At 45.5% G+C, this 16,559-nt stretch overlaps 1 long non-coding RNA gene across 1 annotated transcript in view; it reads right to left on the bottom strand.

Moving 5' to 3' along the window:
• Positions 1-16,559, bottom strand: part of LOC142777507 (uncharacterized) — a 112,125-nt gene that overhangs the window by 94,965 nt on the left and 601 nt on the right. The gene's annotated exons all lie outside the window — the stretch shown is intronic.

Raw genomic sequence — 16,559 nt, 5'->3', positions numbered from 1 at the left:
GGCTCTGGCTTGTCCCATCAGTGTATACATGCTCTGCGAGCCATTTAGAGTTCACCTCCGATTGCTGAGCAGACACAGACAGCACCCACTGTCAGTACTACCCGCCGCTCACCCAGATTGCAGTTTCTCAAGAGTAATATCGCGGCATGAAAACATTATACCATCAAGGTTTTCTCCGCCAAATGCCCCTGCAGTGCCTCCATGGGTCCTGCCTAAACCACCTGTTTCATTTACGATACCTGGAATCACGAAGAAGTCGCTCATTTCTTCTGTTGGCCTCAGACAGCTGACCCTATATCACATTTATACAACGTACAGTGATTCTCTGCACGTGCACACCGACGGATCCACCACGCTAAACACCTCCGCCGCAGCCTTTGTCATCCCAGACATCGATATCGCTCGACAATTCAAAGTGGACCATAAAACCACATCAAGTGCCGCAGAGCTTGTCGCTATCCGGGAGGCAATAAGATTTATTTCCGGAGAGCGACCTCGAGCCTGGACGATTTTCTGTGATACCAAACCCGCTTTGCAAACCATTAATTTCATCATGAAGCAAGGTCCGTATTACAGCTTGGCAATAGAAATCACAGAACTTATTCAGGTTGCTTCAACAAATGGTCATCTTATAACTTTCCAGTGGATTCCCGCTCCTTGCGGCGGGATGGGAAACGAAGAGGCAGACGCTGAAGCTATAGAAATGCTTTAAACAGTGCCCCTGAAGTACGCATTGCGTTTTCACGAGCTGACACGAACGCCCTGCTTCGCTGCGTGATGCGCAGCTACACACTTCAGCACTGGACCAAACCGGAACGGCGACACCAGCGACTTCACAAATGGGACCCGGAAATGAGGTTCCGCATGACCCCTAAATTGAAACGGCAACTCACAAGCATGATCCACCGCATTCGTCTTGGTGTTGCGTACACCAGACGTTACGCACATATCATCGGTCGCAGGGACACCGGTCCTAATTTTGAACACTGTGATGTGCCAGAAACACTTGAACACATATTTTGTGTCTTCCCAGCATACGCACGTGAACGACAATCACTGATTTCTTCTACTGAACTATATCGCAGTAGGTCATTAACTGATGAGACCATGTTGGGCCCTTGGCCAGACACCAACAGTGCAACTGCGGTCACAAGAGCAGTTATAACATTTTTGGAAACAACTGGACTATGTGCGCGGCTATGAACTGTGTCTCAGCTAGAAAGAACACTACATACTCACCTCTCTACCTCACCATCGTCATCTATTAATCTTTCTTTTCCCCTTTCCCTTCCCCCAGTGTAGAGTAGCAGGCTAGAGCAAGCTATCGCTCAGGCCGACCTCTCTGCCTTTCTGTAAATAAACTTACCTCCTCCTCCTTGTTATCGTCAGTGTTTCAGCCTCGTATGTTAGAACTCCGGGCAATACGCAGTGTTTAAATTTCAGGCCATTAGTTTTGTGTGTCTACTATATGAGATCAGGCGTAATTTTATTCTTTGATGAATTTCCTTTTCATGAGTAGGTTCTTCTGTAAAATAAGCTCACGCGGTCACTTCCACCTTATGAGGCAAGAGTCGTTTTTTATATAGGTTGATGCACATTACACGGACTCCCCAGCCTATCTCCGAAAGCTGTCTGCAACTAAAGTGGCAGTGCAATGCATCCAGAATCGATCAGAGGCATCATAAACTTTTGACACATCATCTTGTTTTGCACGGCTCTCGTTTCGCGAAGCAGTAATCTCGTGTGATGAAGACGCACATATATTGGCGATCTGTGGTGGTGACGTCATTATTCGACGCCAGTCAGTTTTCGCGTTTCATGAGGCGTCTAAAGCTTTCGCTTTAATCGAACTGGTTACGCATATCCTCAAGACCAACTGAAACCATTAAGGGGGTGATGACTTGAAAGAAATCTGTATTGCGAACATCGCATGTAAGCCGTCATAGTCCGGACAATGACGTCGGTATAGAATCCCTTTCGATTACATCCATTTAATGTTCAAACAGTGCACCTATATAACAAATGGCAAAACAAACAAGAAGGGGAGGGGAGGCAAGACACATGCGCTGACTTTGACTGATTTACTCGAAAGATAAAATTCATACGCAAACAGCATTAAAAAACGTATGTACATGTACCACCCGGACATACCCTCCACTCGTTTAACCTGACCAAACTTTTTTTTGGGCGAGCTGGTTCATCGTGTCGCACAAACGTAGGGCCTTTTTTGCAGCGCGATGGCGTATGCATTTATAGGATATTGCGTATAGTCCGGATCTTGTGTGACATTTTCCTTAACAAGGTTGACGAGACTCTAGAATATGTTTTTAATGAGGGGCCAGTTTTGAGAACTTTTAGGGTATGCTGATGATTTTTAGTGAAAACCAATTATATATATATATATATATATATATATATATATATATATATATATATATACGAGCCCTTAGAAATACACTTTTTTCCGCTATTTATTAACAAGGGTCTCGTACTGGGAGACTTGGTGCCTTAGGTTGTATACGAAGGACTATTGGTCAGCTGCCAGCTCGTGATTAGTTCACGTGCTACGTGACGCCACACAGGCTCATAAACCAGGGTGCCACACTCGCCGCCAAGGCTACTGGTGGCGCTGACTGACACTCCCACGTTAAAATTCACATATATACGAAGAATGTGGCTGGGGGGATAACTGTCGTGGTAGCTCAGTGGTAGAGCATCGAACGCATCATTCGAATGTCACAGGTTTGGTTCCTGCCTTTCTTTCTTCACATTTACCTTACAATGCAGTCTAATAACCTCCCCTATGCTTTCCTTGGCATTATTGTCTGTTAGATTTCATTATATTGTGTCAAAACACGGACAAACGAGCCCTTAAGCATACACTCATTTCCCTTATATATATATTGATTGATTGATTGATTGATATGTGGGGTTTAACGTCCCAAAACCACCATATGATTATGAGAGACGCCGTAGTGGAGGGCTCCGGAAATTTCGACCACCTGGGGTTCTTTAACGTGCGCCCAAATCTGAGCACACGGGCCTACACCATTTCCGCCTCCATCGGAAATGCAGCCGCCGCAGCCGGGATTCGAACCCGCGACCCGCGGGTCAGCAGCCAAGTACCTTAGCCACTAGACCACCGCGGCGGGGCGCTAAATATATATATATATATATATATATATATATATATATATATATATATATATATATATATGGGTATTTGTATTTGTTACTTACATCGTCCTCATCCCTGCATGATCACAATCACCATCATCCGCTTGTCTCTTTGTCCTCATTGCCACTCTGGGTCATCATCATCGTCATCGTCTGTGCACTGGCTCTGTCCGTTCGTTTTGCGAGGTTTTTCCTCAATTAAACGCTGTCGCAACCAAGACTACCAAGACTTCATACGTGGTGGAGGTGCGGGGTAGACGAATAACGCCGACCTTGATAAGACGCCCCAGTGTACGAATCCCGTTCGCGCACGTCGTTCCGACGCTCATCTTGCTGGCGCTTTCGGCAGAAACGAGATATGTGGCTGCGATAGCCACAGTAGTAGCATACAGGGCGAGACGAGCGCCATGGTGGGGAATAGGCGGCATTCGGGGCACCTGGAGACAGCGCGGTCAGGTGGGCCGAAGGGTCAGGCAGCATGGAATGGTAGTTTACCGGGGGAGCGGCAGCAACTGATGCGTAGGATTGACGCAGCAATGTCGCGTGGGCGTCGCTGGGAGGCACGGCAGCAACTTCAGGGTACGTGGGTATGGGGCGTGAAGCAGGTGGCTGTACGGGCGCAAAGCCGGCCAGCGATGTAAGTTCCTCCCTGACGATGTCACGCAAGGGCACTCCTGAAGACTGTGTAGGACGCGGTGTAGGAGGTGCAAAGCCCATAGACCGCAATTCTTCACGTATAATGTCCCGGATGAGGTCACGCAGGTGGCCATGAGACGTAGAGTGGTGGTCGTCAATGTCCGGTTGGAGGCGAACAGAGTCCAGCGTATCAAGGCGCTGGCATGTCGTCACGACATCAGTGGTGGTAGCTGGGTTTTGCACAGCAAATGCATTAAAGGCAACAGGCCCAATGCCTTTCAATATGTGGCGCACTTTGTCCGATTCCGGCATGGATTGATTGACACGCCGGCACAGTGCGAGGACATCCTCGATGTATGAAGTGTACGATTCACCGGGATGTTGTCGGCGAGTATCAAATGTCCTCTTCGCGACGGCGGATCGAATGTCCGGGGTCCCAAAAACGTGTCGCAGCTGCTGCTGGAAGGTAGCCCAGTCGGGTAAGTCAATGACGTGGTTAAAATACCACGTCTTTGCGACTCCGGTTAGATAAAAAGGGACGTAACGCAGTTTGGCGGCCTCGTCCCACCGATTAGCGACACTTACGCGGTCGTAGTCGTCGAGCCAGTCTTCTACGTCTTCTCCACGAAGACCAGCGAAAAGCGGGGGTTCCCGCTGATGTCCGTGTATGTAAATAGGAGGGGCAGCTTGCGTCGGTGCGTGGTTGATGACATCAGCGCCAGTAGGCTCGGTCTGGGACATGCTGCCTGACAGTGGGCGCAATCGGTGGCCTGAACGAAGCTCCAGTGGGTAGAGCGGACTGCGGGAGGTAAGAGGACCGAAAGTCCACTGAAATTCCTCCATCAGGCCCGTGTAACACGCTTTCTGTGGAAGTGGAAGGAGTGCGAGTCGATGCTTTGGTGGACACAGGTGCGACATTGTCTGTGATACGTGCTGATTTGTGTGAACATTTAAGGAAAGTAATGACGCCTTACGATGTCCCCACGTTAGTTGCTGCCCAGGGGAACGTCATTCGCCCTTCCGCGTTTTGTACTGTGCGTGTTTTCATCGACGGCATCCGCCATCATGTCCAGTTTGCTGTCCTGTCCCGCTGCTCTCACCAACTAATTTTAGGGTGGAATTTTCTATCATCTGCTTCCGCGGCGATTTGTTGTGGACAACGCGTCATTCACCTCACTGACACCGATTACATGCTTGACGACGAATATCAGAAGCCACTTCGTCTGATCGCTGCGAAAGACATCGAACTGCCGCCACTACAAGAGCAAATTGTTAGCATTACGTCCAATGACATCTATCACGGTGATGTATTGGTCTCACCATCACCACTTTGCGTTCGTAAATGGTTGATATGTGGGGTTTAACATCCCAAAACCACTATATGATTATGAGAGACGCCGTAGTGGAGGGCTCCGGAAATTTAGACCACCTGGGGTTCTTTAACGTGCACCCAAATCTGAGCACACGGGCCTACAACATTTCCGCCTCCATCGGAAATGCAGCCGCCGCAGCCGGGATTCGAACCCGCGCCCTGCGGGTCAGTAGCCGAGTACCTTAGCCACTAGACCACCGCGGCGGGGCTTTGCGTTCGTAAAGGTATAGTTCTTCCGTCCGGTGTCGTTCGTTTTTGCAATGGCTCTGCACTTGTCACCGCTGTCAACTCTACACCGGAGAAGATCTTACTGCCAAAGGCAACTACGGTGGCCCGTGTTGCTGACTTCGAGCCTGTATTTGTCACACCACTTCAGGTCATCGCATCCAAAGAACCTTCCCTCGATGAGCATGTTTCTTCTTCCGCCTTTACCACCGCTATCAGCAGCGAATTGACATATACACAGAGGCAGCAGCTGCTCGCATTGTTACAGAAACATGCAAATTCTTTCGATTTTTGCTCGTCTAAGCTGGGCCGCACTAATACTACAGCACATCGAATTCAAACTGTTGGGTCATCTATCGTACACCGCCGACCCTACCGCGTGTCTCTAGCTGAAAGAAAAATTATAGAAGAAAACGTTGCGGACATGCTTAAACGGGAAGTCATCTGTCCTTCATCTAGCCCTTGGTCGTCTCCTATTGTTTTGTTCCGCAAAAAGAATGGCTCTGTGCGTTTTTGCGTGGACTACCGGGCGCTCAATAAGATCTCACGCAAGGACGTGTACCCTATGCCACGTATTGACGACGCCCTTGATTACCTACAAGGCGCGGAATTCTTTCCAAGCATCGACTTGCGTTCTGGGTACTGGCAGATCCCGATGCATAAAGACGAAAGGAGAAAACGGCGTTTGCAACCCCCGACGGGCTATATGAATTCAACGTGATGTTTTCGGGCTCTGCAACGCACCCGCGACTTTTGAGCGCATGATAGATACCGTGCTGCGCGGCCTGAATTGGAAAAGTTTCCTTTGCTACCTGGACGACATTAGTATCTTTTTGTCAACGTTTCCTGAGCACCTAGAACGACTGGATGAAGCTCTGACGTGCCTTGCCGGCGCCGGGCTTCAAATAAACACTAAGAAATGTTCTTTCGCTAGCAAATCTATCCAGGTCTTAGGACATGTCGTTAGCAAAGATGGCATCCGGCCCGACCCTGACAATATTTCTGCAGTCCTTGACTTTCCGCGTCCCGAAAAACCAAAGGAGCTTCGCAGTTTTCTTGGCCTTGCCTCCTATTTTCGCCGGTTTATCCTGAACTTCGCTTCTATTGCTGCTCCATTACACCAACTACTCGCTTCGAACGTCCCCTTTCTGTGGTCTCAAGAATGTCAAACGGCATTCGAGCTGTTGAAGCGGGCACTCAGGTCTGAACCTCTGCTCTGCCTTTTTGACGAAGCCGCACCGACTATCCTTCATACCGACGCTAGCGGCCTTGGTAAAGGAGCCGTTCTTCTACAACGCGACAAGTCTTCCCTTGAGAAAGTTGTTGCATATGCCAGTCGCGCACTCACCCCTGTTGAAAAAAACTACACTGTAACTGAGCAAGAGTGTTTGGCAGTGGTTTGGTCGGTCCAGAAGTTCCGTTCCTACCTCCACAGCCGTCACTTCACCATCGTTACGGACCACCATGCCTTATGCTGGCTTTCTACACTGAACAACTTGTCCGGACGCTTGGGTCGGTGGATAGTACGCTTGCAGGAGTACGACTTTGACATAACTTAGAAGTCAGACAGAAAACATCAAGACGCCGATGCTTTATCTCGTTGCCCGCTTCCAACTGCCCATATCAGCGTTGGTGAGAACTCAACCGCCACATCTACCAAAGTTCATACGCTCGCATTAATAACGCAACCCTTTTCGGACGACGAGCCAACATTTATCTCCCGTAAGTGGTCCGATTCATACTGCAGACGCATGATGGACCACCTTCCAGGAGTTTCTCATCCACCAAACGCGCGACTCCGTCGTCAACTCCTGCACTTTAAGCTGGACAATGGGGTTCTCTACCGCCACGTCTACCACCCTGACGGTCAGAGCTGGGTTCCTGTACTGCCACGCTCTCTTCGACTTCAGGTGCTCGAAGCCTTCCACGACGACTTGACTGCTAGTCATCTTGGTTTTAAAAAAAAACTCTTGACCACATTCGTTGTCGTTATTACTGGCCTGGCATTTCTTCTAGTGTAGCGCGGTACGTCGGTTCCTGCTACCCATTCCAGCGTCTGCACTCCCCAAGGGTGCACCTGCTGGACCTCTACAGCCACTTCTGTGCCCTTCAATGCCTTTCGAGGTTGTAGGTGTTGACCTTTACGGGCCTCTCCCCGTCACATCTGCTGGCAAGCGATGGATAGTGACCACCGTGGACCACCTGACACGCTACGCTGAGACTTCCTCTGTTATTACAGGCTCAGCTGTGGAAGTTGCAGACTTTATTCTTCACGCCATAATCCTGCGCCATGGGGCTCCTCGTGTAGTGCTTAGTGATCGCGGCAAAGTGTTACTGTCACAAATGGTAAATGAAGTACTGCGCGCTTCTGGAACTACTCACAAGACAGCTTCAAGCTACCACCCTCAGACAAATAGTCTCACAGAAAGATTTCAACGAACCCTTGCAGACATGATAGCCGTTTACGTCTAACCCGACCACAAAAACTGGGATACTCTTTTACCATTCCTGACATTCGCTTACAACACCGCCGTTCAGCGAACAACTTGCTAATCACCGTTTTACCTCGTGTACGGACGCATTCCGACTACCTTTCTCGACGTCTCCTTCTTTAGCAGCCATGGGAATTCATGTCAGTCTTCTAGCGAAGAATTCATTTCCCACCTGGTCCAGTCTCGCCATCAGGCTCGCATCAATACTGAAGCGAGACAGCACGAGCGGAAGGTCATCTATGACGAATTCCACCGCGTTGTGTCTTTCCAACCTGGTGACGAGGTGCTGCTTTTGACACATATTCGCCCTCCTGGTCTCTGTGACAAATTCCAACTACGCTTCATCGGGCCATACATCGTTTTAGAACAGACTTCGCCGGTTAATTATCGTGTGACACCACTCGTCGCCCCAACAGACCGCCGCTACCGCAGCACAGAGATTGTCCACGTTTGTCGCATGAAACCTTTCACGCGACGTTCCTCGTCACTTTGACTTACGGCGGCCAGGGTGTCCGCTTCCAAGCGGGGGGAATGAGTGTGGGCATTTGTTACTTACATCGTCCTCATCCCTGCATGATCACAATCACCATCATCCGCTTGTCTCTTTGTCCTCATTGCCACTCTGGGTCATCATCATGGTCATCGTCTGTGTACTGGCTCTGCCCGTTCGTTTTGCGAGGTCTTTCCTCAATTAAACGCTGTCGCAACCAAGACTACCAAGACTTCATAATATATATATGGAGCTCACATGCACTTACCCCTTGCGTTTTACCGACGAACTCTTTTCACGTTTAGTTTTACAGTTTTGAGACCTAAATATAACGTTCTGCTATGGGCCCACTTGCTGAAGCAACACCTCCTTTATTTCAATGCCAGTGCAAACGCCGTTGGTCCGCCTTAATTCAGGGAATGGTCATGATGCGGCGCTATATGAGGGTTCACACGCTCGTGTCATACGTGCGTCCAAGCGTTTTCCCCCGAAGATGCGATAGACGTGTTTCCCACTCCAATATCATACGACTGTCAGATTCGTTCCTTCATGCTGCTTCTTTCTGGTTCGAGACAATGCCGCCGCCGCGTCACAGAGCAGCGCATCCAGAAACGTTGCAGCGACGCTTCCCCGTTGGTTACCCGCATAGCGCCAACAACAGTGACATGCTATCACAAAACACCGTATATTACACAGAGCTTGCGTTATTTCTAATATTGTGAACATGAGAAATGCAAGACGCCGCCACACGGATCTTTACACAACTTAAAAAAAAAAAACATTACTTCATATTGCCACGTTACTTTCCTCAAGTTTTGTTATCACCCTGTTATACTACGTTCAGCCCAAACCACGCCTGCGATGTTCGAGAAGCTTCGAGGCTTTAGTAGATCGTTTTGTTAAGATTATACGCCCACTTTTATGATATTGTCTGCTCCCTTCGTCATTGTCACGACCCCGTGACATTATGATTTCTGTCTTGAGGCACTGCATCAGGGGATACTCTCCCCCATGACCGCAAAGCACACCTGAAGGCTAGGCGGTAGTAGAGAATGGGAAAGGGCTAGAGAATAGGGTGGTGAGCAGCTGGATCAGGAGCATCTGGCTTGCGTTTATAGAATAGAGGAGGCGTTGGCTGAAGCTACCACCCAAACTCTGAGAAGGTTTTGCTGCCCTTTGATTCCGTGTATTCTGAGACAATTAGGAGAGCTATCTATAACGTTGTTGTACGTGGAATCTGCTCTAAAGAAATCGTGCCCACATGAAACGATGCCCAGCTTTGAAAATCCGGAACGCCTTCTTTCGGCTGCTGCATGGGTTCTCTTACTCGGTCTTGACCACTGTTTCTGAAACTCTCCTTCAAAAATTTAAACGTGGAACGTAACATGCGTCGGCTGAAAAACACCGAAAGTTAGGCCTGAGGTCATGCCATACGTTCATAAGCTTTCCCGAAGCCTGAAAAAGGTGGCGAATAGGCACGGAGTTCATATATGTGGTTCCCTGCTCCTGATGAGCTAGGAAAGCTGTGCCCGCGTATTTGCCACGCCAGTAAACGTGGATGCCAAATGAAGCACAAAGCGCCGTTCGTTAAGTGTTCCTCTGGTGTGATATATTCAATTCTCATGTCATTAATAGAGACCGGATTTTAGGCAAATAACTATTCCGTTTTTTTGCGTTCCAACTGTGCCATTTTTATATATGAGCATAAATTAGAGGTTAAGAAGATTGATATGTGGGGCTAAACGTCCCAAAATCACCATAAGATTATGAGAGAAGCCGTAGTGGAGAGCTCCGGAAATTTTGGCCACCTGGGGTTTTTCGCGTGCGCCCAAATCTGAGCGCATGGGCCTACAGCATTTTATAGTGTTTTTATAGTGCCTATAAATGCCCATTTTTGACGTTTGTACCAAAATTCATGTCATCAGCAGCAGAAATTTTACTACGCGGACTGCGGGACAAAGGCCTCTCCCATGCTCCGCCAGTCAACACGGTCCTGTGCTTGCTGCTGCCTCTTTATACCCGCAAGCTTCCAAATCTCATCTGCCCACCTAACCTTCTGTCTCCCCCTCACCCGCTTGCCTTTTTTGAGAATCCAGTCCGCGACCCTTCATGTCACCGGTTATGCTGCCTACGTGCTACATGCCCGGCCAATATCCATTTCTTCTTCTTGATTTCAACGATGATATTCTCAGCCCCGGTTTGTTCTCTGACCAACTGTGCTCTATTCTTGTCTCTTATAAGGTTACCCCTATCATTTTCCTTTCGATCGCTCGCTGCATCGTCCTCAATTTAAGCTGAGCCCTCTTTGTAAGCCTCCAGGTTTCTGCTCCTTAGGTAAGTACCGGGAAGATGCAGCTGTTATATACCTTCCTCTGAAGGGATAATGGCAGCCTACCAGTCATGTTTTCAGAATGTTTGCTGAATGTTATCCATCCCATTCTTATTCTTCTAGTTACTTCAATCTCATGGTTCGGCTCCGCGGTTATTACCTGCCCTAAGTAGACATAGTATTTTACAACTTGAAGTGCACTATTACCTATCTCAAAGCGCTGCTCTCTTCCGAGGATCTTATACATTACTTTCGTTTTCTGCAGATCAATTTTAAGACCCACCTTACAGCTCTCCTTGTCTAACTCCGTATTCATGAGTTGCAATTCGTCCCCTGAGTTACTCAGCAATGCAATGTCATCGGCGAAGCGCAGGTTACTAAGGTACACTCCATTAACTCTTATCTCTAACTCTCCCCATTCTAGGCCTCCGAAAACCTCCTGTAAGCATGCGGTAAATAGCATTGGGGAGATCGTATCCCCTTGTCTCACACCCATCTTTATTGGTATTATGTCTCTTTCTTTATGGAGCACTATGGTGGCAGTTGATCTGCGTATTTATTTCTTCCAGGATGTTTATACATGTTTCGTCTACGCCTTGATTCCGCAGTGTCTGCATGACTGCATGATATCTCTACTGGATCAAACGCCTTCTCAAAATCTATGAAGGCTATGTATAGTGGTACGTTGGCTATATATATCTGAGCATTTCTCTATGACTTGATTGATCGTATGAATTTGGTCAGTTGTTGAGTATATAGCCTGTTCTAAATCCTGCTTGTTCCTTTGGTTGGTTTAATTTTAATGTTGTCTTAATTCTTTTAGCAATTACCTTTGTAAATAGCTTGTGCACGACAGAGAGCAGGTTTATTGGCCCCCGTAATTCTTCAAGCCCTTGTCGTCCCCTCTCTTATGGATTAAGATGATGTTATCATTCTTTCGAGATTCATGGTACCCTCTCCGTCAGTAGACCCTTCGTAAACAGGGTGGCTAGTTTTTCTAACACAATCTGTCCCCCGTTTTTAACAGATTTGATGTTACCTGATCCTCACCAAAAGCTTTGCTTCTTGGCATTGCCTCAGTGGCTTTCGACTTCTGTCATTACTAATGGGATGTCCTCTGGGTTACTGCTAGTTCTTACAATATATATGGTCGTGGTTGTCCCGGCTACTGTACAGATCTCTGTAAAACTCCTCCGCTATTTTAACTATCCTATCTATATTAGTAGTTACTTTGCCTTCCTTGTCCCTAAGTTCATGCATCTGGTTTTTGCTTATTCCAAGTTTCCTCTTCACCTTTTTGAAGCTTCCTCCGTTCCTTAGGGCACGTTCATTTCGCTGCATGTTATGCTTCCTTACATGGGATACCATATGCTTAATAATCAGCTTCGACAGCTCTATCAGTTAAATCTTGTCGTTTTGTTTTTGAGGCTTTCATGCCTTGACGTTCCTGTAAATGACGATATATAATATAATAATAATACTTTATTCAGGCATGTGTACACAACAGTTACATGCCACCGAGATGAGGCAAAAGGGAACAGACGAAACTGTTTCCTGACTAGGCCTACATCCCGGCTCGTAAACAAACAAAAAAAAGGAGTGAGACATATACTCGTGTAAACAGTTTCGTGAACAAAAAACAAAAAAAAAACAAGGTCAGTGGTGAGGAAAGCGAAAAACATTCAGTACAGCACAATTCATCAGCATCACTGTAGAGAAGTCATTGAATTTCAAGCAATATCGCTATAGAAGTACGAAAACCTAAAAACACCATTTCATGTTGATATGTCCATCAGAATAAAGTTGTGAATAGATTTATAGAATGAAGAGGTGCAATAGTATCCATCATAATTCAGAATTCAAGTGGAGCTAACAATATGCGTAGCTTAACAATTGAAATGCAGTGAAGTACAACCTGGTGAACAATAGTATGCATCGCAAGTGGCAAAACATATTGCATCAAGCACTTCATCCTGGATCGAAAAGTAATCTTACTTTCTTTTCAAAATGATGTACAGATCTGCTTATCTGTGATAACTCTACTACAGATGGAAAACTGTTACATATATCTACTATTTGATGGTCAAGTGTTTGGGTACCATAATTTGTTCTAGATCGTGCGGAAACAAGTGACGTCCTTCGTAACTTATATTCAATGTGACGAGTGAGGTACATATTGCTGAATGAAGCCAAATTTTGTTCTATACGATTATAAATAAGAACCATCACTTTAAGTTTGTAGCATTCAGTGAAACACAATACACGAAAAACAGAAAATAAATTGCTATGTCTATGTCTATCTGGCCTTTTAGTTATTAGCTGCAATGCTTTTTGTTGCATGGTAATTAATTATTGTGCATTGGTCCTATTACATGTGCCCCAAACTAAGTTGCAATGTGTGAGGTGCGAATGAACGAGAGAAAAGTATAGCTGCTTTGCCACCGAATGTGGAAGAAGATGGTTAATACGGCTTATAACACCAATGGATCAAGCCATTTTCAGTTTTACATGACTCACGTGATCAGACCAGCTCAAGTCATTGCGGAAGTGTACGCCCAGAAACTTGCAGCTACTGGTACATGTTATTTCTGAATTACCAAAATAGAGTTTTGGGTTGTGGTGTATTGCTTTGTTTTTAGCACGGAATAAAAGGAAACTAGTTTTTTTCACGTTTAACTTCAGCTGATTTACCCTCATCCATCCCTCTAATTCTTCAAGCCAACTATTCGCTCTCTGCTCAAGTTCTTTTAGGTTGGGACCGGAAAAGAAGATGTTAGTGTCATTGGCATATAGGATACTGTTCGAAGATGAAGGAATGTTTACAATATCATTTATGTACAAAGTAAATAGAAGGGGTCCTAATATTGATCCCTGAGGTACTCCATATTTTATCGTTTCGTTGTTAGAGCGAGTGTCGTTATGTAGCTTTGTGTATTATTGAAGTGCAGTCAGGTAGCTTTTCATAAGGCTTCTTGCAATACCACGAATTCCATAAATTTCTAGTTTTGCTAAGAGAATGTCATGTTGAACCGAATCAAACGCTTTACTGAAGTCGAGAAATAGTCCGATAGTAAAGTGTTTCATTTCAATGTTTTGAATTAAGACATTTTTTATATAAATCAATGCGGTTTCAGTCGATTTCCCAGGTTGAAAACCGTATTGATGATCACTTATCACATTATTTGCGAAAAGGAAGCCAAAGAAACGTGTATAAATTATTTTTTCAGCAACCTTAGAAAAAACTGGCAGAACTGAAATTGGCCAGTAATTACCGAATTTTGTTTTATTTGCACCTTTAAAGACAACAGTAACACGTGTTATCTTTAATCTATCTGGGAACACGCCAGTAGCCAACATCTGATTGAATATATAGGTCAGTGGTTCTATAAGGCAACTAATGTAATTCTTAATTGGCGATGGTGAGATGTCATCATCACCAGGAGCACAAGTATTTTTTAGAGAATTAATAATGGTTGCGATTTCTGCTTCTGTTGTTGGCGTCAGAAATATCGAGTCATAGTTAGGAATCTGAATTCATGACGTAAGAGAGGTATTATTAGGCAAGGGAATTGAGCCGGCATATTTACCAGCTTCCAGGAAGTGTTCATTGAATTTTTCGGCTAATGCAACACCTTCATAGATAATACCCTTAACCAGCATTTCGACGGGTGTTGTGTTAGCTTTGCTGTCGATGAGAGTTTTAATTCCTTTCCAGATCTGCTTAGGATTGTTACCTATGTTTGAAAACTTTTTTCTGTAATATGACGACTTTGCTTTTTTTAGATCAGCATTTAGCACATTACGAAACTTTTTGTATTCAGCTAATATCTCAGAACTTCTCGTTTTAAGGAATTTAGCGAACATCAAGTTTTTTTTCTTTTATTCTCATAAAAAGAGCCTTGTTTATCCAATCTTTACGGGCCTTTCTGTATTTTCTAATTGCCATAACAGGAAAAGCGACATTGTAATGGTTAATAACCTTTACAATGAAGTTTTCGTACGCTTCATTTGGATCGGTTTCATTGTAGACGTCTGTCCAATCGGTTGTTTTCAGCAACTCACAGAAAACAGCGATATTATTGAAATCATTCGTTCTACGTGAATGGATAGGGGTTGTTCGTTTATTACTTTAAGGGACAAATACAAAGAACGGCAAGTGGTCACTCAGACCAGACGAAAACACTCCGGAAAAAACCGCGCTCGAGAAAAGTTTGTGTAGCAAAGATCTATTATTGTTGCTGTTGATTTGTTTACTCGTGTTGGGGACTCAATCATATTTGTACAGCCATACAGTAGCATTATTTCTGTTAAGGCCGCTTGAATCGGAGATCTACCCATAACATTAATATTAAAATCACCAAGTACAATAACACGCCATTTATGTGAATTAGCATTATCTAAACATGTATCAATAAACTGAAGAAAGGCTTCTGTGTTACCTTGAGGTGGGCGGTACAGCGCAATGATAAAAATGTTCCGGTGTAACAGGCTAACACATTCGAAATCTTCGAAAACGCCCGTATAATCAGTCAGGATGTCAAAAGATAAGCTTTGGCGCGTGTATATAGTCACACCCCCACCTCGTTTTTCTTTCCTGAATTGAGTTACATGTTTGTAGCCAGTAAATTGAATGACGTCTTCCTCCGAGCGGAACCACGTCTCGGTAAAAGCAAAAAAATGTGTAGTTGATCTGCTTCATTTCAGCTTCGACTTCCTCTCCCTTGTTTCTTAAACTTTGTGCATTTAAGTGATAAAAGGACAGGCTATTGTTTGTACTGTATCCAGAAGTTTTTAACACTTCTAGGAATGAATCAGTAGAAAAATGGGCCATTTTTTTACTAACTTCTTTTCTGGCGAAACACACAGTCTATTCTAGATAATTTTGTCTAAGTCGCTTTCATTGTTGATGTTGATGGCGCGAGTACTTGGTTCCTTTCAAGCAAATATCTTCCCTTCCTTCGTCCAGACAAAACGGTAGTGTGCTTCCGCAGCTTTTGTCTTTGCGAGCCACAATAACCTCTTGTTTTGCGCTGTTAAGTTGTCGAAAAACTTAACATCCTTTATGCATTGCTTCAGAGTGCTACGCTTCGCAATCCACAGCGCTTTTGTGAACTGTTTGCAAAATCTGATGAGCATGACCGGGGTTCTGTCCGACCTTAAGGGAATGCGATGCAGCCCATCAACATCATTCTTTGTAAGCACCGGCAAATCAAGCCTTCTTGCCAGTTCATTCACTTTTTCCATCAAATCTTCGCGTTGACTTTCAGGCAAGCGATGTATTTCCATGTTTTGTTTTCTGCTATATTGATTTAGGGCGTTCAGCTCCATGCGCAGCACAGCAATTGTTTGCTTGTTATTAGCTACTTCGAGTGTATCAACTGTCTTTTGTAGGGCTTCGATTTGCTTGTCATGTTTATTTGAGGCTTCTATAAGCTTATCATAAGTGTCAGACATGTGTTGCACAGATGTCTCAATGTTTCTCACTGCATCTTTAAGACTCGTTATCTCATCGACCTTAACTGTAAGCGCAGCAAGCGCTCTGCTTATGTCCGCCAACTGCCTGCTCATAGCAATGGATACATTGCCATCCGGCTGTCGAGCAGTGGCAGCGCTTCGAGACGCTGTTAAGCGACATGTCTGACACTTCATACTCGCCCTCGCTTCAACGTCTTTGGATTTGTGCGTATGCTCGCCGACGCCTGAGCACTTTCCGAGGTGATAACGCAGACCACATTCTGCACATTTCATGCATTCTTCATCTGTCAGTATCTCCTCAAAACATGCTAGACACGTTTCGCCAGAGTCGTTGCTCATGGCGTAACCACGGGCTGCACACTT

The sequence above is a fragment of the Rhipicephalus microplus genome, chromosome X, assembly GCF_043290135.1.
Source record: "Rhipicephalus microplus isolate Deutch F79 chromosome X, USDA_Rmic, whole genome shotgun sequence".
Lineage (NCBI taxonomy): Eukaryota > Metazoa > Arthropoda > Arachnida > Ixodida > Ixodidae > Rhipicephalus > Rhipicephalus microplus.
Note: the sequence above shows the minus strand (reverse complement) of the source record. Positions and strands in the feature narration are given on the sequence as shown.